This window comes from Balearica regulorum, chromosome 6, assembly GCF_011004875.1.
Source record: "Balearica regulorum gibbericeps isolate bBalReg1 chromosome 6, bBalReg1.pri, whole genome shotgun sequence".
Taxonomy (NCBI): Eukaryota; Metazoa; Chordata; class Aves; order Gruiformes; family Gruidae; genus Balearica; species Balearica regulorum.
In genome coordinates, this window is record NC_046189.1 from 40,398,357 (window position 1) to 40,424,716 (window position 26,360).

General features: G+C 37.5%; 1 protein-coding gene across 8 annotated transcripts in view; it reads left to right on the forward strand.

Annotated features, from left to right (window-relative positions):
- The window catches only part of MBD5 (methyl-CpG binding domain protein 5), a 144,648-nt gene that overhangs the window by 1,285 nt on the left and 117,003 nt on the right, over nucleotides 1–26,360 (forward strand). The window lies entirely within an intron of this gene.

The following is a 26,360-nucleotide window of genomic DNA, read 5'->3' on the forward strand; positions in this document are numbered from 1 at the left end:
TCTGACCGTTTTTTCTGCTGATTAAAAGGAAAGTTATGTGTCAAGGTGTCTGAAATAGATTAAAACGTAAAGGGGCGAACTAAATGCCTAACTCAAGGAAATATTGGAAGAAGCCTTCTAGAGATTTGCAAGAATCCAGAAGAGTTTGGGCGTTAATGCCAAGTTGAAATAAGAGTCCTCTACATAAGTAGAATGTTTGTATTAAAATTGCTGTTGTCTGCTTATTTCTGGAGCTTAATTATGCCCTCTATAATTTTAAAAAGACGGTTTGAGTGCTTAGTTTGTTAAGTACTGTGGAGCATGCTGAACCATGAAGTAGGCCATGAGTACGTATTTCAATGGGGCATCACGATTAAATGGTGGTCAGCAGAGAGCATGTGTCATCACTGCCTCACGCTGGAAGGATACCCGCAAAAAAGAGCTCTCCTGAAATGCTTTGGTGTCTCCCATTTCTAATTTGTATGTATGTGTCTTGTGTGAAGCAGCAATTTTGTGATCAAACTGGAAAGAGTTTGAGAAAGCCGTAATTTGATGGGTTGGAAAGAATGACAGAAAAACGTAGTTGGACTTAGCAATATTGTGAAGAAGAATTGAAGGTAGCAGGCATAACTGTAGTTCTTTCTAATAGTTTGCCATTAGTTTTCTGTTAGCTAGTAAACCCAAGATTACTTCTGTTTTAAACGCGTGAAAAAATTCCATGGCGATAATCATTGTCAACGTTGGCAGATACACGTATAAAAACCCATTTGTTAAACGCATGACTCGCCTTTTAGTTTACTATGGGCAAGAGTTGGACAGCAAAAGACCGTCCAGGAGTAAAGGACACAGTTCTCTTTTTTTTTTTCTTCATGACAATGCTTCCTTTCTCAACCTGAGATACCATTGATACTTTCATCTGTACATGGAAACCTATAGTGGCTTCAGGATTACGCTCTCAATGTATATAGTGCTGCGTATCTGCCTGCAACTTTCATGGCCTACAGCTAATGAGATGTAATATTTATTACGGGGATTTAACACTTTAATTTCTTTGTGGTTTAGTGTTAAAAATAGGTATGATTTGATTTAATATGATTGCTCAGTAAAATACCCAAACAGAATTCTAGAGCTGGGCAGAATAATTCAGGGTCTTCTCTTACTTTAAATCCTAGAGATAAAATTACTAATAAAACCTTTGTTTCCATAGGCTAGTTTGGGGGGATTGGGTAGGGAAGGCTTCTGGCTGCTCTCACAACAGCCTTCCAAGAACTGAAAGGATTGACTCAGCCTGTGTTAAGGAAGACTGTGCGTTATCAACAGCTATAACTAAAGGACAATACATTTTTATTTGGGATTTTGAGCCAAAATTAATAATTACTTCCGTGTATTCCAGGTTAGTGGCTTCCCAGACTCTAGGTCAGAAAGATTATTTTGAATTAGCAAGGAACCTACCATGGCAAAATGTAGGCTATGCTAGACATACAGATACTGTTCAGGCCAGGCTTATATTTGTCTTTAACAGTCTTTGCTTGCCGTTTGCTGTCTTACCTTTCCTTGTAGATGAATGTGTTAGTTTCTATTTAGACTAGGTAGGCGGATGTTTGAGGAGAATCTTTATGATGCAATACTTTCAATACTTTAACTTTTCTTCGCTTGCAGTCCTTGCGTTTGTCTTTGGCTGTGGAGGGATCAGTCTTTCTCCTTGTAAAAAGCACTGAAGATCTTGGCATAAGTAACAGTCTACTCAAAAATGGAATGCCTTGGTTTTCAGCTGGGTTATTTAATTTGGTTTGTCAGCAGATTTTTTTTAAATTTTTTTTTTTCCTACTGTTACTCGCGGCAATTCCTCGTATGTGGAAGATCAGTACCTCGAGTATGGTCTGTAACTACAAAATCAGTTTCTGAATCAGCAGGGAGTGCTTATCGTGGATGTCCCTTCTGGAAAGCAGTGGACCAGGTGGGTGGCCCCTCGTGCCCATCTGGAGCCTCACTAATGTCAGTGTGTCTTTCTATGGGCTTAAGAGACCACATGCACAAAGCAGCTTGCAAGAGAAGAATCTCATCTATTAATGGCTTGGGAAACAAGTTTTGAAAGTGACTGAGCTTCCTTTTCAAAAATACTGTTAAAACTTTTGAAAAGCGAGGAGTCCTCTTTCTTTTGGGAGTGTTTGGTTGGTTGTATACTTGGTTTTGTTTGGTTGTTTTTTAAGGACCCTGTATTGGTTTCTGGTTTATCCCAGTGGAGGTGGGTATCAAAGCTACCATTGATTTCAGCAATAAAAAGATACAGGAGACATTTTTGAATGCTCTTATGTCATTAAGGACCTGCTTATTCTTTTAAAGAGGTATTTGAATGTTTGAAACCACAGGCTTTCACTGCCTTTTCTTTGTAATTATTTTTGGAACTATTAGGTGGAATAATACTGCTCAGTCAGTTTCAAATAGGACTGCACAGGAACCAAGGCCTATATTAGGATTAAAATTTTGGAAGAGCATTGGAGACAGATAAAAATTAAAGCTAGAGTTAAACCAAGTGGGATGCTAATAAAAAGCAGCAGTTAAGAAATTAAGAAGTGCTGACTCCTTTCCTCTATTCAAATTCCAAATACCTAATTTTTTTGATGAATCGTCTAGAAAGGAGTTCAGACTTTGCACTATTTTTAAATCGAGGTAAAATTTGTCAAAACCACTTAGACTACAAAGTTATAAAGCGTACAAGTACATATACAAATATGTTTAGCTATATGGACATGCGCATGTGTATATACAAACAGGAGTATATAAAAGAAGTGTAAAAGTTAGATACTTTAAAACAGTACTTAAAATTCAAGTGACTGCGTGACTCCGAAGATCTGTATTTCGAGCCCTTTACCTCTTAGTTGTTGTTTTGATCTGGCACATGGCAGCAGGAATCACTCATTACCATGAGGTGGCTATTCATAGGCCTTTGTGAAAGAAGTTGATCGTCTCAGTTTATCTGCAGCTTGACAGGTGTTCCCATTGCAAAAAAATCTTCATTACCTCCTGTCCTTCCCATGGGAATGACTATGGAACAAATCGTGGAGGGTGGCTTTGAGTGTTGGTTCATTGGATTGGAGCAGAAAAACATTGTAGAGGACAAATACAGAGAGATGGAGATGCCCAAGATACATTTATCACTTTGTTCTTTGGGTTGTTTTTTTTATTTGGTTGGTTTTTTTGTGTGTGTTTGGGTTTTTTCTCCTAAAATGCTATGTTTCAGGAGCTTTACATTTACTTAAAAAATGAAACAGTAAAATGTCTGGTAATACTTTTTAGGTTTCCAGTAACTTTCTTTATCAAAGAAAAAAGAAAGGATTTACTTTAACACTCTGGTTAAATTCTTCAGTGTGCTGTTTTCTTTTTTCTTAATTCTAGAGAAAATATTTTAAAATAAAGTCAGAAAACAGTATGTTAAAAATTATTATCTTGTCACAATATCTGGTAACTAAGACCTATAGAAGCAATATGTTAATTACATTATTCCTATATGAGGTAAAATTGAAGCCCAGGATTAACAAAATTATATCTAATCTCATAATTTTTGATTAGTCTACATTTTCAGTGACATTGTATCCAAAATTATTTTGGTGACTTGCTGAAGAAGGAGTAATCTGAAATGTAAATAGCATCTTAAATATTGGGGCCCTTGGTTTGCACATCAGTAGCATGGCCTTGCTAAGAAAAATTCCCAAGTCAGGGAACCAGAACAGTTGTCAATTGTTTGCACAACAAATCCTGTTGGATCAAATGGTGATATTCTCAACATTTAGATAAAGAGAGGCTTGCAATAATGTTGCCTTGTACCCCGCTGCCAAAGGATAACAAATGCAGCCTAAGTGAAGAGAAAAGTAAAGTGGCCAAATAGAAGGTAAGCCTACATTTCATAAATCCAGATAGGCTAATTTTTCTACTCCAACTGCCTAATATTTCAAAAACATGTAAATTAAATTTCAATTTGCCAATTTTAGACTTTATTTTTAAGCTTTGGTAGATCATTGCCAACACATTATTTAGGATTATCTGTTGTGGCAAACTGAACTCTTCATAAAAATGTGTAAAGCATTTGGGTTTGTCTTTGTCCTTTAAGCTTTTACCTGTATACCTCACATATATTTTTATATACACATATGTATACACATGCACGCATATTTATAGACATGTAGACATATTTATAGACATGTGTATATTTATGCACACATGATTTTTTTAGAACAGAACTTCCTTTTTTCTTTTACGGGTTTGGGAGTGGAAGGGGGGGTACATTGTCCCCTTCCCATCTTTATGGGAAAGAAGCTCAGCTAAAGCAAATTGTGAGAAGGATCAGATTTAAGAGGTAGACATGTTGGTATAAACTGGTGATGCAACATGGGTTTGTTATGTTGTTCTTGAGCATGGCTACTTGAAATGTGAAATGATATAAGATCTGCTATTATTTCAAAGTTCAATAACTTTTCTTGCTTCATTTTGAAGTCTTAAGAGAAAAAGCCTTTGGAAAACATATTTTTGTTTTGCAACCAATTGTTTTAAAGTTTTCTGGCTTTTTTTTTTTTTTTTCTTGAAGGATCAGACCGTGTTTCTCAAGGATAGCCCCCTTTGAAAACTTAAAGTCATTTTCCTCAGAAGACTCCCATTCATACTTAGGAAAGGTTAGGCTTTTTAAAGATACTCTTTCAAAACATTTTTCCTCCTTTAACATTTTGTCACACAGGAGTTTTTGCCGAAGGGTTTCTTGGCCGTTTTAGAAACTGTAATCTAGTTAAAAGGTTTGTTTATGCTTCCCATCTCTGTTCTGCTGATGGTATTAGAGTGCGGGCCAGAGCCAGGCAGCTAACTGTTTATAACAGTCAAACTTCAATTAAAGCTGTAGCCTTCAGTTTACTAAATATCAATATGTTCATGGCAGCTGCAAATAATTGCAGAAAGGGTGAAAGTAGAGTGGTGGCCTATGATTTCTCTCTTTCTCAAGAAATTCTTTTTCACTTGTTGTTCTCTTCATATTTAGAATCCTGCATACACGTTCAGATTCAGAAATGCTTTGCACTTTGAAAGAAGCTGTCTATGAAAGACAGAGATCTATATTTGGGACTGTATCTTCTTGAGGCAAAACATTCATTGATTTCAGGGGAAGTTTTGTCCTAAATAAAGGCTGTAGAGTATGTTCCTCTGTATCGGAGCAGATATCAAAATTCTTCTACCACAACCGTTGCATAGGCTGTTGTCCAAACTCAAAATACCATTGACTTTTCTCTACTAAGATAATGTAAATGTTGAGGGCTGTGAAGTCCCACCTTCTCAGGGTAGCAAGAATGTGCTATATTTAGTTGACAATAGCTCAAGAATTTGTGTGTTGGAAAAAAAATGTGAACTAATAACATAGCTTTCATTTACTACTTTAAACGTAAGGCTGACATTTGGGTTTAAGGATTATGTATTTAAAAATATTTGAATTGTTGGAGCCTTTTAAAACAAGCGTGGTTTTTCTTGAAGTCTGCCTTGATGTTATTAAGTAATAAAGCACGTATGTGTCTGTAGGCCATCTGAACTGAAGAAGCAAACCATATCTGGCCTGTAGGCTATTGGTTCCTCACCTCTGTTTTAAAATTAGTAAAATCATTTGCAGCATGATTCATTTCTAAAAATTACTTGTCCATCTGTGCAGAGCGTACTAGCTATAAAGTTGCAGTGCTCACTGTGGTAGTGTTGATGTTTTTTCTGAAAGTTGCATTACTCTTGTAACATTTGTTGTAACTTTTGTAGCACACTTTGGCCAAGTTGTTATTCTTTGATAAATAGGTTTGTATTAGGCATGTAATTTGGGGTATTATAACGTTGCTGGGTGAGGTGATTTTAATTTTTTTGCAATATCAATACAATATTTGTACTCTTGATATTTTTTATTAACAATCTATTTAGGAAATCTTTACATTAAGGAAAAAATATAAAAGGTCTAATCTGTTTTCACTGATGTCAGTGCTAAAATATTTATTCACTTCCATGGGTGCTGGATCAAGCCCTAAACCTGAGTTTTTCATGAGTTCTAACTTCACAAAGGAATTGGGGAATGAGCAGTTCTAACCATGTCATGATCCCAAAAGCCGGCTGTTAGGCACTTTCTTAATCAGCTGGTATGTGGATTCCTGGTGGATCACCTTACATATTTAGCTTTCTTCCTGTGCTTGTGGGGTTTGCCAGTCTTTTTCCCATGCTCCTTTTCTTAAAAACTTCACAGTTATGAATCAGTCTTAATCATTTTTTGTAACTCGAGTCATTATCTGATGTAAGAGTTCTGCTAAGAATCTGCAGACACATGGTGAGGTAGAATTTAAGAAGCATATCCCTGGAACTACAAAATAAAGAGCAAATTAAAAGATAATAGCTTTTAAGTCATTTTTATGTAAAAGGAATAATAAATACTTTATGCCAGTAAAGGTATTCCTGTGTGTAGGAACTGCATTGTTTTTCTCAAATAATAACTGTCAGAGCAATAGCTGCTGTTTTGGCAGAGAATGAGTATATGTACAACTTTGTAGAACCTGTTGTTTGCAATTTTTTTCTTTTATTTGAAAACAGTTAATTGACTTTCTCCAAATATTGACCTATGCTGAATAAAAATAAGTTTAACTTTATTCAGTGAGTTTTTTAAGTTATGGGTTTGATACAACAACCTGAGACATGCTTTTCCCATAGTGGAACTGCTGGAAGTATATTAATTTGATTTTGAATATTGCATTTAACAAAACAGTAAAAAAAAGTGGTAATATTCAGCTTTTGCTAATTATTATAAATAATTACAGTACTTTGTGTGCACTGGAATTTATAGTGTCTGTATGTCTAGAACGTTTCTGAGCTTCTAGTATAGAAAAAATGAAATACTTTTTTCTGTTTTGGTAGATAGTAGTCAAAATTCATATGTAATGTATGAAAATGTTGATTATAATGGTGGTGAATGTAAACTTATTCATTGCTCATGACTGGTGAACCTTAAATTGAAGATATCTTAAAGCATTTCCAGTTGTCGTTGTCTTGAAAGAAAACTCTTTTTAGAGACTTCTACATAATGTCCTGAAAAAAGTTGGTTAGCATGTGTACTAGAGGTCTCCTCAGACAGGTGGTATTTTAGGATTAGGTTACATGAATCTGTATGTTGATCAAAAATTTGCAAATAATTACTTTTTTTACTCTCTGCGTTAATCCTGTCCAGTGTAATCCGTAATTGTCTGTCCTCAATTTGCATAGACTCTCCTCTTGTTTACTTTTGCTTTACTCACGTACTTTATTTTGCCTTAATAGAAATGCCTAAGATCTTACTAACTGTTAGTTGGTCTAAGCAGTAATGTTTGATGCTCAACTTGGTGGCGTTTTTCTGTGTGTCAGTAGTGCAGTGAGTTTGGAATGCCACAAATAAACTTGTAACTTCAGAGAACGCATCGCTAGGTAGAAATATTTTTATTTTTGTGCAAACAAAGGATGGTGAAGCCTGTTTCACCGGAGAGGCAAGTTCCCTGAAGCTGCAAGGTGCTGCCCTTGGATAAGTCTTCCTGCTCTTCGCTGTGGTATTCAACATTAGGTACACTTATTTTAAGGGAAGATAGTGTTTTGCGCTCTATAAGAGAAAGGAGGATTATAACTGAAAGCTTCTGGAGAGGCCTTGTGGTATGGGAGTAGGAAGGAAACAAGTAGTAAGGCGTTAGGAAGTAGCAGACTGGGGAGAGAGGTCGGTGGTCAGGAGCGAAGCAGCGTAGCGGGGGTGTGAATGGCAGCAGGGAGAGAAGGGGGATGCAGCGAGGAGGGAAGTGGATGGAGGCAAAGGAAGCGTTAAGAGAAGAGATGAAGGCTGGGGGGCTGCTACGGAGGTAATCGGGGCTGTAACGAAAACTGGGAGGCGTTTGGGGAGCAAGGGCCATGTGGTTGTGCATAAAAGTATTTGCCATGGTGGAGGGGAGGAGATCGGTAACAGACGTGCTGGGAAGGGAAGATGGTGGAAAAACCTGGTAGCCGCTCCAAAGACACCCTATGAAGCCCTGTGGCTTATAGTTTCACACACAGCATCAACTAGAAAGTGCTGCTTATTCACAGTCTTTACATACAATAGAGTCTCGGGATGATTTGGAAAGGGAAATAAATAGGCATCCGACTACTGTCAGGCATATAAATAATTTCATAATGTTGTCACTGTTGCTACCTAGACTTGGATGAGCTTAAAGTTTTTACAGCCTAGATCATCAGGTGTATTTGGACACCAAGCCCCACTGTTTTCAAATGATAACTGGTATCAGTAGAAAGAAGTGCTTAAGTATCTGTGAGGACTTTGGCCTAGATGTTTAGGTTTCCACGACTTAAGTCTCTAGGCAACTAAATACATGACTTGAGTTCAGCTTTTTCTTCTTTGTCCTACTTCAGTTCCGTCTTGTGGCTGCAAACTCCACATCTTGGTTGGAAGAAAGCATCGGAGAATTCTGCCGTTCCTGTAGCATAAACAGATCTCTTTGAGAAAGACCTACATGTTTAAGTTTTCATTAGGAAAAGCATCCCATCATTATATTCTGAAAAGGGTGGCTGAAATGCTCAGCATGCCTTCTCTGGCTCGCCATTATTTTGTTTACTTTGACTATATTCTTTCTTACTTGTCTCTTGAGTAAACAATTCTAATCCACTGCTGTACATGCAGGTCATTTTTGTTATTTATTTCTGAACCTCTCTATTTTTTTATGCATCCTTTTGACATCAGATGACCAGAACTAAACACAGTATTCCTAGTGAGGGGAAACCACTGATTTATATGGATTATTCTAATCCAACATCGTGCAAGCAAAATCAAAAAATAGTTTGACTACCTAATGATTCAGAAATGCAGAAGTGTTGCCAAAAATTTTAGCATTTGTTAGCTTTACACTTGAGCAAATGCATTCTGGTAGAGAATTTAACTTCTTTTTTTAAACTCTTATCTTCAGAGTTTTCAGGATATGAATTTATTCCACAAAGCCAGAACTGTGTGTTTTACAATTAATAAAAATATGAAAATTATTTTTTAAATCGCTTGCATCTTCCTTTTTTGATTAATATTTCTAGAGTTACGTATACAGGGACAAACATTCTGCCATTAAATACAGCCAGAAATGTTTTTCATTGAACGGGAGCTTTAATATGTTTTAGCATTTTCTAGTTTGAGATAATGGTCTGAAGTACGGCTTGTGCCATGGGAAATAAATTCAGTATACTTTAGAGAGGAAAGCAGTATCTTTTAAATAACATCAGTTTCTGTGTATTTTGAGTGCTTAAGTATTTCAACAGAAATAGGAACAAAAATTTTTGAGGAACCTGAGCAGAAGTAGGAACCAGATGTGTTGATTTGGTAAGCATTAAACAGTCTGTATTTTAAGAATTATTCTCTGATCCCTTTGAATTCAATGACTCACTAAATTATTTTATGTGCCTCTTATGGACAGTGTTTTTCTGTTTATTTGTCAATCAGAACTGGAGCCCTGGTATTACTGTAGTATAGAATAATAGTAATAATGAGGGATTATTTTTTTTTTTTCATTGACTTCTGTGAAAATTATTTTGGACCACATACAGGGGGATGATTTTACATAGTTCAGTAAAGAATAAAAACAAGAAAAGTGATAATTTAGGTTGAACAGTAGAAGAGACTTCTTATAATGAGAAAAACTTAATTTCTAAATTTAATTTCTATTGGATAGCTTAAATTCTAATTACTGATGTTATTCTATGTTAGGTTCTTAGCTTGGCTACAAGGGAATATCTTTGCACATACAAGAAATGAACTTAATTTTTCATTCCTTTTCAAGACTTTTAAAAAAAAAAAAATAGAAAAACAACAAACCCTAAACCTGTCCCAAAATACTTCAATGTATGTTTTTCTCTAGACTACAACAGCTGTACAACAATGTTTTAAATAAATACTCTGATACAGTTCTGCCAAAAACAAGAAAAAGGGATTTGTTCAATCAGCTGAAATAAAATTGTCTGCAAAGTAGCAATGAGTTACTTATGCATTTTCCCCATGATTCAGCATTTGATGAATAATATGTTAATAAATAATTGCTTTAAATTAGAAAAACAGATTTTAGAGGATTTGGGGGGGGTTTATTTAGATTTTATACAGTAATACACGGGTCAATTGACTGTTTGACTTCAGAGGGGTTGGGGGAAAATCTAACAAAGTGAAAATGCCTGTTCTGCCTGAAATATAAATACATGCTCAGCAACTAGATTATCAGAGATTAATCCTTCTTGTTCGATGATTTTTCTCACTATTAGAAAATACCAAAATTTAAAATCAAACTTAATTGTGCTGGATAAAGATGAAGAAAATAACAAATTTCTGCAACATTCCAGTATGAATAAGAAATACATGGAGATGTTAAATGTGCTGGCCTCATTTTCATTTATAGTCAGGGAACTTTACATTACTTTTACATGACTTTCACCATAACTTTTTACTTTATCTTAAAGTAGAATGCCTTTTCTACATAGAAAAGTAACAGTCATACATTCTGTCATCTATTAATTTTTTTAATTTTATTTTTTTTTAATTGAGTACTGTGATTTGGTGCTACCATTACAATATTAAGTGTTAATAACACATTTTGGGTAAGAGAACTTTAAAACAATGTCTGGAGGGAACACTGTATGTTTCTGTAGAGAAGATAATTGCTCTCCTAAATTTGAATAGCATATGTTTGTGTGCATGTATGTATGTGGCTTTTTTTTTTTTTTTTTTTTTTTTTTTTTTTTTTAGTTTTGAGGCTACTTCATTTGCTGGTATTATCTGAGGCACTACTTTCCTTTGAGATAGATGGGACTCCTACCTCTCTGAGAGGTGAGCTTATGTCTCGCAGTGGAGTGCAGCATATTTTAATCTGTGCCATGGAAAAAGAAGTTTATGACTTGGGCAAAACACTTTCCCCATTTCTGTAGAGAGTTGTGTGTTTAGTGTCCAAAAACTTTTTCATAAATACAGCTATAGAATACCTAAGGCTATTCAATTCATCTTTTCAAGGGTAAAGCATTTTTTCTTTCCTTTTCTTTCTTTTTTTGATTAAATTTTTTGAGAAAGGGAGCCGTCAGAACTAACTTTATAGTTTTTCCTTTGTTGAATTGACACTCTATAAAATTTTATTTTAGCAGATTTGATACAAGAAGGAAGAAAACGATAGACTACAAGTAGGGCACAGAAGAAAGTTGTAGGTTATTAAATCTCTTCAAGGAGAAAAGGAAGTAGTTCAGTGTGCTCACAGAGGTTCCTGTGTCAGCATTTGAGAAGCCTGGAAGAGATTATCTTTAGCCAACAGTAGGTAACGAAGGACAGGATGTGAAGGGAACGCTGAACTACCAGCATGAAGGAAATTTGAGATATTAGCCTGTTTCAAAACTGGTTTTGCTTTAGATGTCGTCTTGCTCTTGAGCTACAGTGTGTGAGAGAGTTTTGAGCAAGCAGATTAAAAAGTGAATGCTAATGTCTGGAAATAGACATTTTAATAGGCTTTTGGATTTATTTTTTTGAGTGAATTTATCATTAAGAAGAAACGATAGCAACACAACAGACAAATTGAAGCAATTTAACGCTTCACACACCTGTTTGGTTTTGGGGAGTGTTTTTCATCCCCATGCTGCTATCCACATCCATGTACATTTTACTGAGAATTGGCTCCTTTCTTGAGGCCATGGGCAGTATTAATAGAATTAGTTAAGGGTCATTTGGCCAAAGGGTTCACGTCATAATCTGACAGCTCAGTTCTCTAGCAGGTGAGTTGGGTATTTAGCCGTGTGTATTGCCCCACCTGTAGCACTGGTGTTCTGCTCTGCACCTCATTGAGATTTCTGAACTGGATTTTACTTTGTCTCCAGCAGTTAATTTGTCAAAAGGACATCAAGGTGGTTTGTTGTTTTTGTGTTTTGGGGTTTTTTTTTAAATATATATATGTATGTATATATATATTAGCTGTCCTCCCAACCCTGTGGATTGGTAATGCTTCTGGAACGTACACTAGAGAAAGTGGGGTGTGTACGTATTGAAGAGTAGAGCAGGTGGAGCCACGTAAGCCATGCTGAAGCTATCACGTCTGTAAGATCAGTTGTGTCCTTGCCAGTTGAGACTTGTGTTAGACTTGCATGTATCGTGAGCATAATCCTTCAGTCAGATGCCATTCTCACAGAAAATTGCTTGTTATTTTAGGTGCGTGGGATTGGCTTGGCTAGGTGCTTGACTGATACTGACCCCCTGTGATAATGAGGGTCGGTATCAGCATATAATAACCTTACAGAAAATGCCTACGCAAAGACTTACACAAGTGTGAACACGTACAAATCCTGCTTGCAGAGCCCAGTACCTTAGCAGTGCTGTCTGTAACCCAGATGTGTACAACTGTATCTTGCAGTTGCACTTTATTGTTTTCAACTTTCTGAAGTTGTAACTGCTGTAGCCAGCCTGTGAAGTATTACACTGTAAAAGATTGTTTGTCCTCCTTAGGCCCTCTTGCATGAGTATTTGCCATCACCTTTTTTAAGCCAAGGTACAGCTGATTCAATTATGTTCTTCACATTTGCCTTTTCCTAGCCAGTGCCAAGCGCCAATTCTGCCACTGCAGGATGGGCTGCATTCACTTGGGGCTGAACTGTTGTTCCACCAGGTTACAACCAGAGATTTGGAGAGAATTATGGACAGCTTTCCACCAACCCCTTCGGACTTCTGGGAGGCACTGACTCCTCTCAGAGGGGAGTTCTTATGGCAGATTGGAGAACTCTGTAGATTCTGTAACTGGCTTCTGATGCAAGGCAATTGAAACAAGATGAAAACATACAGATACGAATACTTGAGAACTTATATGAAGTCAGTCAGTCATACATGGAACTTTTCTGAGAGTATGCCACTTGTCCTGTGTCTAGCCAGGGAAATGAGAAATACTACAACAGCCTGAAAGCAGGTGGACGCTATCGAGACTGCAATAATTTGGGAATCAGACCTTATGTTTTGGGAACTTGTCATTTCTGCGGTCATGGAGACGCTCATTAAATATGTCACATTCAATACGCAATTTGTTGAGCAGTTGACAAATGACAAATAGAACAAATATATCTTGAGTCATAGCTGGTTTTGGAGAGGATGGTCTTCTCTGGGTTAATCGTGTTCTTATCTCTTTGTGAAATTTCACTTGTGAAGATTACTGTTAGGTAACAGTTCTTGGATAGCCCTCTTAACTCTTTTCCAGTAGCAAATATAACAAGGTTGTGTTGGCATAGTGTACAACTTCATGCAGCTGGGAAAACCTACGACTGATTTATTTAGGCAGTGGTAGACCTATACTTTCTGAACAACATGATTCTTAACAGGAATATTCCAGTGTTCTTTCAGAAGATTTTGCTTACTTCACACTTAAGCAAGTACTGCAGAGTTCCTGGTATGGCCATGCTTTTATTACAAACCTAGCAGTCACAGGATGACGTGCATTTCATATTTCAAGATAAAAACCTGCCATTTGAATGCTGTTAAGCCAGTGTGATCTTTGCTGTGTCATGCTGTGCTCTGCACCGCAGAAAGTGTATATGTAATTGTTTTAATCTGAAGTGGACAGAAGATGCTGCTGTACGCGGGCACGTTTCAGGTGGGTGCAACTGTGGGATGGATCAAGGTGAGCAAGTAACACTACTTTAGATTTGTATCTTTGCCTTGCATGAAGATCTAGAAGGAAGAAAGCCAGTGTGGTGATAAGGAGATTGTGCTGTTATCTTGTATAGCCTTTGGTTTATTTTGTTATGTGCTGGTACGACAAGCCAGTAGACCTTTCAATAATGACATGAGAAGTTTGGGTGCAGTTTCCTGATTCTTCTTACAAAAATTAATGCCATTGTATTTTCCAAAAAGCCAATTAAAATATAACAAAGCATTAAACTTACCAAAAGTACACAGAAAAGTATTCCAGTTTCTTGTCCACTGGTGAGTTCATAGTTAGAACAATGTAGTAAAACAAAACTGGATGTAAAATTGTGCCCTTGGAGAAATTCTACAAGGAGTCTAGAACAGTGACTTTTTCTGCACTGAGACTTCCATGAGATTTATATATTCTACAGCTTTTCTAGCACAGATAAAAGGGCCCAGATCAATGATACAATCTACCAATTTAGACCTTAGTTTCTATTTTTAACTAAGTGATATCTTAAATTTTTGCCGTAGGGGTTTGGGAGCATCTTGTGAAGGACCGTTTGTCCTCTGACCATTTTGGATTATAAGGCCAGAATAAATACGGAAGGGAGAGCGTACCGAATTTATAAAATATCAATCCGAGCAGAACAAAAGGATTCTTTTTATCTCCAAACTGAAAAATACTCTGATTCTTCCCCACCCCCAACAGAAGGAATAAATGAACAAAGAATTCAACTGAACTAAGACACCAACAGAAGCAGAAAAGGTGAAAAGCTGCAACCAGTGAGGGAAGACAAAAAGGAGGGTCATAAATGATTTGTTGTGTGATACACAGATTGTTAATGCTGTTAATGATTGAACTGTTTATTGGGGATTACAAAGGGTTAGTAAACTCCTCTGCTCAGGAACTTCACTGAATCTAACAGAAATGAGGAAAAGTAAGGTTAGCAGGATGCCAAACGAGGACTTGGAGATAGGCCAGCAGAAGTCATTCTCCCTGCTGAAGCTCCCCAAGCCTGGTGAGGCTGCTCAGGGTGAGGAGCCCAAACACAGATGGCTTAAGGGTTCTTCCTCGCTTAATTCTGTGACTGAACGTATTCAGTCTGAGACGCTCCTCTGATGCTAATAACTATATACCACTATTAAGTTACCAGTGTGATAGAGTTACAAGGAGTGTGGAAGTTTACAGAAATATGCGGTAATACTTGCTAGACCTGTAAATCTGGTTTGTGGGTTGGTTTTTTTTCTTTTTGTTTTCTAGGGGTTTTTAATAAATGCAAACTTCCTAAAATCAACTAATAGTAATGTATTTGTTATTTGCCCTTGCTTTGAGTCCACCGTAGTTGCTACAGAGAAAATCAGGAAAATAGTGCTATTAATACCTTTGCAGTTAAGGACATCTGACTTGATACGTGTAAGATCCCTCATAACTGTTTATAGTTCAAGAACTGGAAGTCATTTCCCCTATTTTACCCCATCGTAATAAAGATTACAGCTACCACTTGCTCATTTGCAGCTCTGACTGCATCTGTTCTGGTTGTTCTTTAGGCTCAATGACTCAGTTTCTTGGGTTGTGTCCCCATGGGTGGTGACCTTAAAGAGGACTCAGAGGAGTACTGTGACTTGTTCTGTATTTTGTTTTGTTGTTCCAGTCTGAAATTGTACTGCTCCTGTTCATAAACATATCATGCTGAATCTGATCATGAGGTCTATATTTAGAAATCAAGGAGGAATCTCTCAAACTGCCCGTAGTAGTGGTGGGAAGAGAAGGAATATCTCGACTTGCCATTTCCGCACAGAAGAGGCTCTTCGGTTTCTAGAAGCGTTTCTGGTGTTGTACAGCAGTATGATCAGCCTGTGTTTGTGTTTTAAGTAAACAAATACATATTTCTGATGTTTCTCCCAAAGTCATAGACTCATCTTTACTCTTACTAGCTCTTGGGCATGTTACTCTTGATGGTTGGCTGTAGAATAGACAATTGGGAGTTCAGTTGATTCATATAGATCATGCAAAATGGTGAAAAGGTGTATTTAAGCAGTGCTAATTTTCAACATAAGAAGATTAGGGGAATAATGAGCAGATAGGAAGGTTGGAACATCTTGGCCATTGTAGAAATTGTAGGAATACTTTAATGTATCAAATTACACACGCTCATTTACGCAAATGTCGTTAATACAAACCACGTGTTTGTACATGCTTTTATTTTTCCTGTTGATGATATGAAGTCTGGGGCAAAACATGACTGTGAGTAAAGCTATTGACATATTCTAAATGGGAATTCAACCACAAGCGCTATATCAAGTTAGCACGATTTACATTTATTAGCAAAATTCATCAGCTGCCAGTCAAACTACTCTGAGCTCCAATTTTTGACTCTGTTTTTGCTTACTGGGGCTAACCTGAGTATTGTAACTCAAGTGAAGTAACTGTTAGCAGCTCGCTGTTGCAGTAATTTGAGCTGACTCTTGCTGTGAAGGTGAGCGATTGCTTGCAAGGAGGCTCCTGATGCTTGAAAGTTGTTCCTGCAGCAAACTGACAGTGTTTGGTATGCATGCTTTCTGCTCTTGGCACGTTATCTTCTTGGGGTTGCTTTGTGCCTTCATAATATAATGTGCAGTGTAGTAAATATAGAAGTATAATAATACAGTGATGAATTCATCATTTAAGGATAAATGTAACTTGGTTTTGGTTTGTTCTCACAAGTTATTCAAAACTCAATGTAAAATGTTGCATTAAACCTTAGTGTACAAAAGCAGAGATCAACATACTGCTTTGCTGTGTAAGTTTAGGATCATCTGTAAACAGGATTTTGGGGAAATAATGCCTATCCTCTCCATTCCCCCAGAAAACACTGAAATCTTCCTCTAAAAACTTGAATTTTTGCAGCTGTTTCTGGACACTGGGAAGACGGGAGAGAGGATGTGGGATATTTCATGGTTCAGTTGTGTGCTGCAAAAGTCGTAATATCCATACTCATCAATAATTTGTGCTTTTCCTGAACTGTCCTTCTTTAGAACCTGCTTTGTTAGCAGTAATTTTGGAATGAAACCTCACTTGATAAACCTGGGTTTAGTAGTTGATTGACAAGGACTTAGGTTAGGAGCCGGGTCCTCTAAGCCGCAGCCTTTCTCCATCCATCGGCTCTTAGGGAGCGCAGTCTCCACGTTGCCATCCATGTGTCTCAAACCAGGCACTACAGGTACCTCCTTGGTACTTCTCCCTCTAGCTGCCCTGTATTCCAGGACATCCTTAGCCTGTTCCGGAAGACAGCCAAAGCTTCTGGCGTGTCTCACCACTCAGCAGGGTGCAAGGAAGATGCCCCAGGCTGCTCTGGACCTGGAAGAATGCGCTGTCTTAGCGTGTACCCAGGATAATGAACCTTACTGGCATCACCCGAACACCTCCTGGGCTTCAGTGATCAAGTCTGAGTGTATCTGTGTTGTCCCAGTCATGGAGGAGATGAGTGGTAATATCACATTTTCTTACTTTATTGATGGATATTTACAAACAGTAGATTACTCATCTCTGCCTTTTTTCTGTACAGTGCAAGAAGTTTTTCTGGCATTAAAGTAGGTTGTCTCAATTTGGATTTTTTCCTTCTAAAACCAAAGCTTTTTACTGCAGAAGAAGCATTAGGGAAAAGTTTTCTTAAAGCAGGATGCACGTACAAAATGATGGCAGGGTACCCCCCCCACAGTTTAAAAAACTACTGCCCAGGGTAGTACTGTTCAGATACAGCAAAACAGTTGTGTCGAGAATATAAGCGGTAGGAAGTTGCTGTTGCCTGTTCTAAGAAAATGCAGAGGAGAATGCATGTCTGAGTTTAGAACTTGAATTAGAAAGTACTGAGAAAGCGGGAGGGAAGTTTTCCAGCCTAGTATTTATTACCTAGCATACGTATTTGTGTTATTCTCTTTAAGAGACTCTGCAAGACTGTTTGTGTCTGAAGTTCACCTACCTGTTAGAAGTCTTTGATGTTCCTGATAGAGGATGAAGTAGGTTCTTCTGACTTGTGATGGCTGTAAATTCACAGGTAAAGAAGGCTTAGCTTTCTGTGTCAGTCAGGTTTGTCTAAGGTGCTTGAAAAGACCTCTTCACGTGCATCTCGGTGAACGCTAACGTTGCAGAAAACATGACAGTGGGCTGTGCTCCGGCTTAACAGGGAACACAGTTACGTTGTGGGTGCTGCACGGAATCCTGTGTGCGTTGCCCTCCTTTCCGCAGCAAAGCCCAGATGCAAACATGGCACGATGCTGTTGTGGATGGTAAATAACTTCACCTCTGAACACCCCGAGTCATAACGTAACGTAATTGCCTGACAAGATACATCTAGATCTTGACAAGACTTTTCAGTTACCAGTCATGTTCAGTACTGTGTAACACACAAATACAAATTTGTCATAAAGACCCAACAATTTGGAAAGGAAAGAGACATTGTAAGTGTGTCTGGAAAATGAGTCTGTAAAGCCCGAAAAGTTTTGTGCCAGAACCTTTCTGGAACTGAAGGTGTGGCGGCTACTTTTTATTACCTGGTGTGTCTGATTCTTAACCATAGCCATACTTCTAATTAAACTAAAAAGTTGTTACTTGGTATCATGGAGTGGTCCCTTATTAAGCTGGAAACATACCACTGAATGAACGACTGAATGCAGACTTTTTGTAAATACAGCTGATGTTGAGATGAAGTATACCTGAGCAGGTTTCTCTTGTCTCTCTAAGGAATAACGTTGGAGGGATTTTGCTGTTTGGTAGTTTGTATATTTTCCTTTTGGAGGAAAGGTTCAGATGTGTTAATGAAGCAATCCTTATTGATCCACCTTCTGGTTTTATTAAATACCTTATGAAAATTCCTCTGGATCACTTATTTACCTAAAGCTGTCTTTTTCGAATACTCAAATGAATACTACTGTCATTACTGGAATCAAGTGTCCTTACTCTTTTGTACTGGTACTGCAAGTACTTTTTCAGTCCATGTGGACAAGAATATGTGCTGGGTTTATTGTGAATCATTTACCTGAAAACTGCCTTGTTCCCCTAGTCCATGTATTGCTGGCTTGTTAACATGGCAGTTCCCTGTCAATCCATCGCACAACTGTTGTCTCAGATTTGGCCCGTGTGAAATTTCTTCTGGCTGTTGTAGCCTCCAAGAGAGATGCCCTAGACAGAGACAGTTCCTAAGGCTTTGGTGTAACAGCACATTAGCCCAGTTTTGGTTTTTTCCATGCTGGTATTAAGATGACAGAACAAGTAAACCAGGAGAGCTTTGTCCCAAACAACCGATAATGTCTTCAGGAACAGTGAAGTTTGCATTGCACAAATTTTCATTTTTGCTATATAAACTTACCAAACTTTAAAGGGAGAAAGGGGCTTCTTCCTCCCCTGTTATCTTTCCTTCTCTTAGTTGCGTGACTTTCCTGGCCCAGAAACTTGAACGTTGTACTAATACTTTAAGGGAAGGGCTTAAGCATCTTGGCATTCTTTACCATTTGTCAGTACACAATTCATCAGTAGGAGATAGCAATTACGTGTTTCGTGCATGGGATCATTGCTGGGGATGGGAGAGAAGAAGAAAAAAATAAAAAAAGCTGCCAGTTACTTTCTGCTTTTGTCAGTGCTCTAGCTAGTTCATGGAGAGGAGAGCCTTGTCTCAAAAGGAAATAGGAAGAGAAAAGCTCAGACATAGCCTTTAGGAGACAGATCTCCTATTTTCAGTCAAGTGCTGAAGTGACTTTAAGAAGCATGCCAGCCTGGAAGTGTGTAGCTTACCTTGTTGTGCGTCTGCCAGAAGTCCACCTCTGCAGTGCTTCTGTGGGGTCTGTATTTCTTTAATGGTCATCTGCTTACTGGGAGAAGAGATAGCAACAGATAACTCGGTTGTGGGCCTGCGAGGTGTGACTGCGGCATATTTAGACATACTCAAACTAGCTTGGGTACAAAAAGGAGTAAACCTGCAGCAGAACAGGCTTCAACATGCTCTAGCCACTCTCACAGGCGCTTTTGCTTCTGCCTTTTTCATTGCTATTTGTACCCAAGCTAGTGAGACTAAAACTAGGTCACGTCTGTCTGTCTGTAGTTACACCCTTGTGTTAGCAGTGTAGGCATACCTGAAGTTTGATTTTCTCTACCCAGTGAGTCCTCCCTCTTCTCCTTTCCCACCCCAAAGAAGGGACAGTAAATGTGAATGGAGTGTTAGATCAGAGCAAAATGCTTTTTGCTGCTTTTTCTGATAACACTGGGAATTTATTGCTGTGATTCTTCCTGAGTTTAGTAAGTAGAAGAAATAAGGCTTTTCTGGTTTTAGGAAACTGGAAAATTAGTGTGAATGCATGTGTTCATAAAGTATTTAATTACAAGATGTCAATTATGTCATTATCTTAGCATATGTCCATCTGTCTGAAAGCCTGAGCTGTCCTGGTTTATATGGTCAGGATTGTTATATCCCTGCATGGTCTTCTCGTAAGACTGGGTGCAAGTCCCAAGCCGAAGAATGCCTTTCTCGTGCCCATGCGTGTAATCCACGGTAATTCTAGGGTATGGTAACTATGTCCTAAACAGAAAAAACATTTCTAGGCAAAAATAACTAAGTTTTACTGAAGTCCATTCATATTCACAGTGGCAAATATCCAGACATCCTTCTTTTTGCCTACTTCCTTTCCCATCCTCCAGTCTGCACATTTTTTTTTTCCTTAAAGAAAATAAACTCTCGCTTCCAGATTCAAATGCATTTCTATTACTGTAAGTCTCAAAATAAGCAAATAAGAAGGGAAGACCTTCATGTAAAAATAATAACCTAAAACCTAATTCTGTCCTGTTTGGGGTATTCATTCCTTATTTGTATCATCTGTTTAAAATAGACAGGTTTTAATTTTTTTTTTTTTCTGCTAAAGGTACTTCACAGAGGAAATGTCTGAGCAGAGGTGTTTTATACCTGTATAGTTTTTTGTGTGTAATTCAGTATAGCTGTAAGATATGTTTTAAACAGATAGGAATCTTGAAAATGTATAGGTCTTTCAGGAATGCATAGTTCACGTTGTCATAATTTTTCAATTTACCATGATACAAACTTTGTTTTAGATAATGCAAGCCAGATGGGTTATTGTTAGTTTTGTACACTAATACTTGTATTTAGGATTTTTTGATGATTTGTACTAATACTGCTGAGGCAGTATGCATTATATAATAATGATTAAGGAATTTTTTTTTTTTACTTCAGTTGTTTGTTTTTCAATGTTACTTATGAATCAGGTGTTATGAAGATTTGATTATTTTGTATTTCAGTAGGAAAAAGGTTGCTTAAGAAAGGGTTTCTGGTATGCTCTGGAAGAAAGATGAAGAGTAGTTTATACCAATGCAATGAATAAATAAATAAATAAATCTAGAAAAATGTATGCAAGTACAATACTGCAGGAAACATGAGACAGCATAAAAACAGCCTTCTTTGCAGAAATATTTGTTCAAGTCTGCCTCTTCCCTGAGAAGTAAAATTTAGATTAATAGTTGTGACAGTTGTCAACTTCTTAATATGATTAATTTTATAACCTGATTTACAATTTATTTTCTTTGTAGATCATAATTTCAGATAAATATCACTAAAAGGCAATTCTGACCTGAAGAGACAAAGGCAATTAAATTCTATATTAATTTGTTTACCAGTGTCACAGGGAATAAATTGACTGTAAGTTTTCATAAATTATCCTGATGTGCCAGTAGAGGAATAATTTTGTAGAATATGGGAATGGGGAAATCTCAATTCTTGTCTGTAGTCACGTGTTTAATTAAACATTATGTAGATGATACTTTATATGACAAAAATCATACTAAAACAGTGCTAATGTTAAAATTCATAGTGGCCAAATTATATTGGGATGCCAGGGCAAAAAAATGGGGGATAGGAAGCAGGGGCAAGTGAGTAGAAGCTCTATGAGCTCAAAACCAGTACTTGCTTATTCCCTCTTTTCAGATAGTGGAATTTCTCCTGAGCTTAAGCCCTATCCATGAAGGAGTATATATTAGCTTGTAAAGATCAATTTTGAACTCTTTTGGTTTTAAAGATAACCTTTAAAATGTGAGCCAATGCAATGTAGAGTTTCCAGGAATACAAACAGAATCATTGCTTCTGCTTCAAACCTCACTGAATGGAAAAGCAACACCAGGGGAAAAAACAGTTTTGAGGGGGTTTTTCTCCTTCTTCAGGCACTGCAGGCAAAATGAAAATTAGACAAACATCTCCATTTCATACTGTTTGGAAAAATCTATGAGTAGGTATAGCAGCTTCACTTCCTCACTGACTAATGCCTACACTTTTCTAGATGTCATGATTTTTGCTAGTGCTTTTAAGATAGATGACAGAATTGTAAAATATCCTGAGTTGGAAGGGACTTGCGAGAATCGAGTCCAACTCCTGACTCTACACAGAGCAACCCAAAAGTTAAGCTGTGTATCTAAGAGTATTACCCCAACACTACTTGAACACTGACAGAGTTGGGGCCATGACCACTTCCCGGGGGAGCCTGTTCCAGTTCTTGCTTGACTGGGATAGATAAGGTATTAGTTGCTAGTGTTGACCATAGTACCTTGCTTGTAAATGTTTCTTACACTTAATTCTCTAGATCTTTTGTCTTCTTTGTGGTATCTTTGGCTGAAATGAGAAGCAACTTCCATGTTTTTCATCATTTATAATGGGTTTCTCTTTGTTACCTGAAAAAATATAGATAAAGGTTTGTTCCTGGTGTTAGCTGTGAGAGCCAAACATGTTCACTTTGTTCTTTTTTTTATTATTATTATTTTTAAACACAAATACAAGATAGCAACAGTGATTAAAGTCTGTTTTATGGATTTTTTTCCAGTTCCCATCCTGATATGCTTAGTTTGTTATCCTTTGCTGTAATTATTTTATTTTATGATACCTTCCAAGTGTCTAATTTGGTTTTTATCTTTTATAGATTATTTTTTAATGGTTTCAAAGTCGGATCTATTTGTGCAGCCTCATAGTGACTTAAGAGTCAAAGAAAAAAAATAAGTCATTTGATAAGTGATGGCTGAGAGAGATTAAATAACTTGTTCAAGTCAGTGTTGGAGTTGGGATTAGAAGTCTGTTGCTGCAGTAGTCTCTGAACACTAGATTATATTGTTATTTCTGTCCTGAACTATAGTCTAAAAAAAGATATTTTAGAAGGTACTATGGTAAGTGTGTCCTCTTGCTATTATAAATATCTAATTTAATCTTTGAAGAGTGGGATTTATCAGCCGTGTCTAGCCATTGTACAATCATCCTTCATTGTTCAGCAATTAATTTTTTTGGTCTACATATGTAACAACTGTTTATGAAGATATCAGTTTAAAAAATACTTAAGTAATTGTCATATACCAATTTTCACTTTACGACTAGTTACATGACTGAAGGAATGAGTGTTGTTTGCATGCAATGAGAAATAAGTACGGCAAGTATGTATATCGTAATTACCCACATCATAGTATTCAAGAGAAGAATTAACAGCAAAAAATCCTAAGGCTAACTTTTGCTGTTCTTTATCATTTCTGTGCTACAAATAGAGTAAGAAAGGACAATTCAGGACTTTTTTAATGAATAGAATCTAAATCTAAGGAAAAGACTTTCAAAGCTGAATACGTTTTGCATGGTTGTCACTGTGCTGTCTAAATAATATCAGATATCAACATAGTTTGAAAAAAAAAATTAGTCTCAAAGTAAGATTATTTACATCTCTGGAAATTAATGCTTTAATGAATACTGCTTTTTTGGTGCTTAGGATACTGAAGTAGACCACTGTTTTTTATTTTAACATATTTTCAATCTTGGTCTTCACTGCGTAATTTCACAAGTAATCTTGTACACCAATAAATACAACTTATTTAAAAGGACAAAAATATGAAATCCCAGTATCAAAATAGAGGTTGGTCAATGTAGGTTGCCAAAAAAAAAAAAAAAAAACCCCAACCCAAAATAACCCAACCCAAATGCACGTTGGTTTACTTTTTCAATGCATAGAGAATTGGTCATATTTTGAATGGACTTTGAGTTTGTCAGAAGAGTTGAACGGTCATCAGACGAAGAACTTTAATCTCCACAAGTCTGACTGCCTGCCTTTGAGACCAGTGCTTACTGTTACCTTACAGTAGATAATAAAACATGTCTGTTCTTTAAAAAGGAAAAAAAAAAAGTTTTCTGCCCTTTCTTCAAGTCTCGAGAAGCCAACTCATCCTTTACAAATATCTTTTATTTCCTCTCCTTATAGGTAAGTACTATGCCCGCTTATCCTATCATGAGAATAACTTTTTAAAAAAATAAAAATTTGTCATCTGAATGGTGTCCACACCTCACTAGAGGGCAATGGATCCCTGTCACATCTCCATGACTTTCCTAGGAGTAGTGGAGCCTTCAGTCTTCCTTTGGAGAGGGACGGAAGTTCTTTCTCTTTGATTCTTCTTGAAAGCCCCTGCTGTGTGATCTGCAGCACTGGGTGCATTTGTTAGGCTGTGAACAGCTTTTTTCGTGGCCCTTTCTGATGTCAGTGGGCATGAGCAGACGGGGCAGCATGCAAGAGGAATGGTGTTTCGTGATGCACGAGGCTCAGAGGACTTAGTGTGAGAGATAACGATGCAAATTCCTTCTGAGCATTTTCCTCCGTGTTGCTGCAACCCACAAGCTTGACTGGATCTTCCAGAAGGCAGAGTCTTTTTGAGTTTTCAGCCCTTTTCTTCAGCACGTCATTAACAGACATCAGGGGCCTGTGACCACTTTCTCATGTTTGTGTGGCTAATTGAAAAAAGGAGGTGTGTTTGGAGCAGTCTGGCTAAACAAAATTAGTGTGGGAAAAGGTTGTCTGGTTGTTAAAGACGTGTTGGGATGCCAGGGGAGCATATGGTCTGTGGTGAAAGGTCCAGGGCTCAAATGGCTGAGCCGTATTCTCAACGCTGTCACTTACTTCCTATGCGCTGTTGTATTGATCACGCTCTTCTGCATCTGTGCTTTAAAAAGTGACTGATGGTAGCCTTGCGTCACTCTTAATATAATGTTAAATTTATTCACGTTGGTCGAGGGCTCAGGATTACAGTAACTGAATACATGAAGAAGCTGAAAATAAGTATTCCTGACAAGGTTTATGGTGGTATAATTTCAAAGTTATTTAGCGAAATTTCAGCCATGTAAATTATGTCTGACTCATGCTCACAGTATTCAAAGTCAGCTTTTAAAATACACTTTTCAAAGTTTTCAGTGTTGCATACGCACTGTTGAGGCAGAGAGAACATACAAGTAATAAACAGAAGATTAATAGGCTCTGAGCATTCTTGGCAGTTGTGTAACTCCCAATATAAATTTGCATTCCTTTATTTTGTTCTGTCTTTAAGTGGCCTTTTCATGATATCTTTACTCTTCCCATTTATAATGAGGGAAAAATTGACTGCTATCAAAGCTAAAATGTGCCAAAAAGGGTAGAAGCTCATCGCTTCTGAACTTGCATAATGATTTTCTGTCATATTCTGTGTGTAGTGCAGAAGTTCATCATTGCAAATACTGAAAATGTCACAGTAAAAATTTCATGTTTGATTATGTAATTAGAGAAGCCCCAACATGATTTGTTTGGGATTTCTTTAGATTAAAGGAAGACAAAATTCAGTTAGATGTGTGCAGTACCTTGCTTTGAGAAGAAAAGTTTGGATTTGTCCTCCAGCTTTGGATAACTTTGCAAATAATAAATTCCCTAAACGTTAGCATGGAGCTAAGTCCCCCATCATGTATGTCAAGAAGACCAGTAATCTGGTAGCAGAGACCTGTATAACAGGTACGTTGAGAAGAACCGAGGGAAGGAAGGAGATCCTTCAGTGCTGTCAGCACAGGAAACTGGGCATGCCTCAGATCTACCAAAAACTCGGCGTGCTTCCCCCAGCCCGTCCCCCGGAATTGTGTGTCGCTCGGCCCCGTGACAGGTGGCCTCTGAATCTGCTAATTGCAGCCTAGCACAGCATGTGCAAAACGCTTCCTGCCTTCTGGCCTGCCTATGCGGGAGCCCTTTTGGTGCTATCCTGTCAGAAGCCACAGCAACAGATGTGTTCAGAAAAGGCAAGAGCTTGCATTTCATTCAGTTCAGTTCCACGTTTTCACAGGACCATATGGTTTATATAGATGTTTTGTATACATCTTATCTAGCAGACGATTAGAAGTTAAGGATTAAATACAGAATTGAGCCTCCACTAAAATCTGTGAAAAGTAACATTATCAAAAACATGATCGATCCCTAAAAGTGACTGACCTGCCCAGACATCTTTATGTTCGAGAATATAGAGGTAAATGTCCATTTAAACATATTTTAATACTATATTTAAGATGACATAGCTCTTACAAACCACTTTGAATTTCTAACGTCCACATTCAAAATGTTAGCTTTTCTTTACAATATTATTGTCACGTACAAAGAAAAAAGATGTGGGGTTTTTGTTGTTTTGAGGGGATTTTTTTTGGGGGGGGTTGGGTTTTTTGTGGGGTTCTTTTTGGGTAACGGGATATGGAATCGAAAGACACATTCAGGTGCCTGGTTGTAAGCAGGCAGTGCTTTTTAATGTCTGTCTCTTGCCTGGCCTCTAGTTGCTGCTCCATGTGCTCTCTGGTTAGTCTTTGTATGCCAGGCACAGCAGAGATCACAGAAACACAGACTGGTTTGGATTGGAAGGGACCTTAAA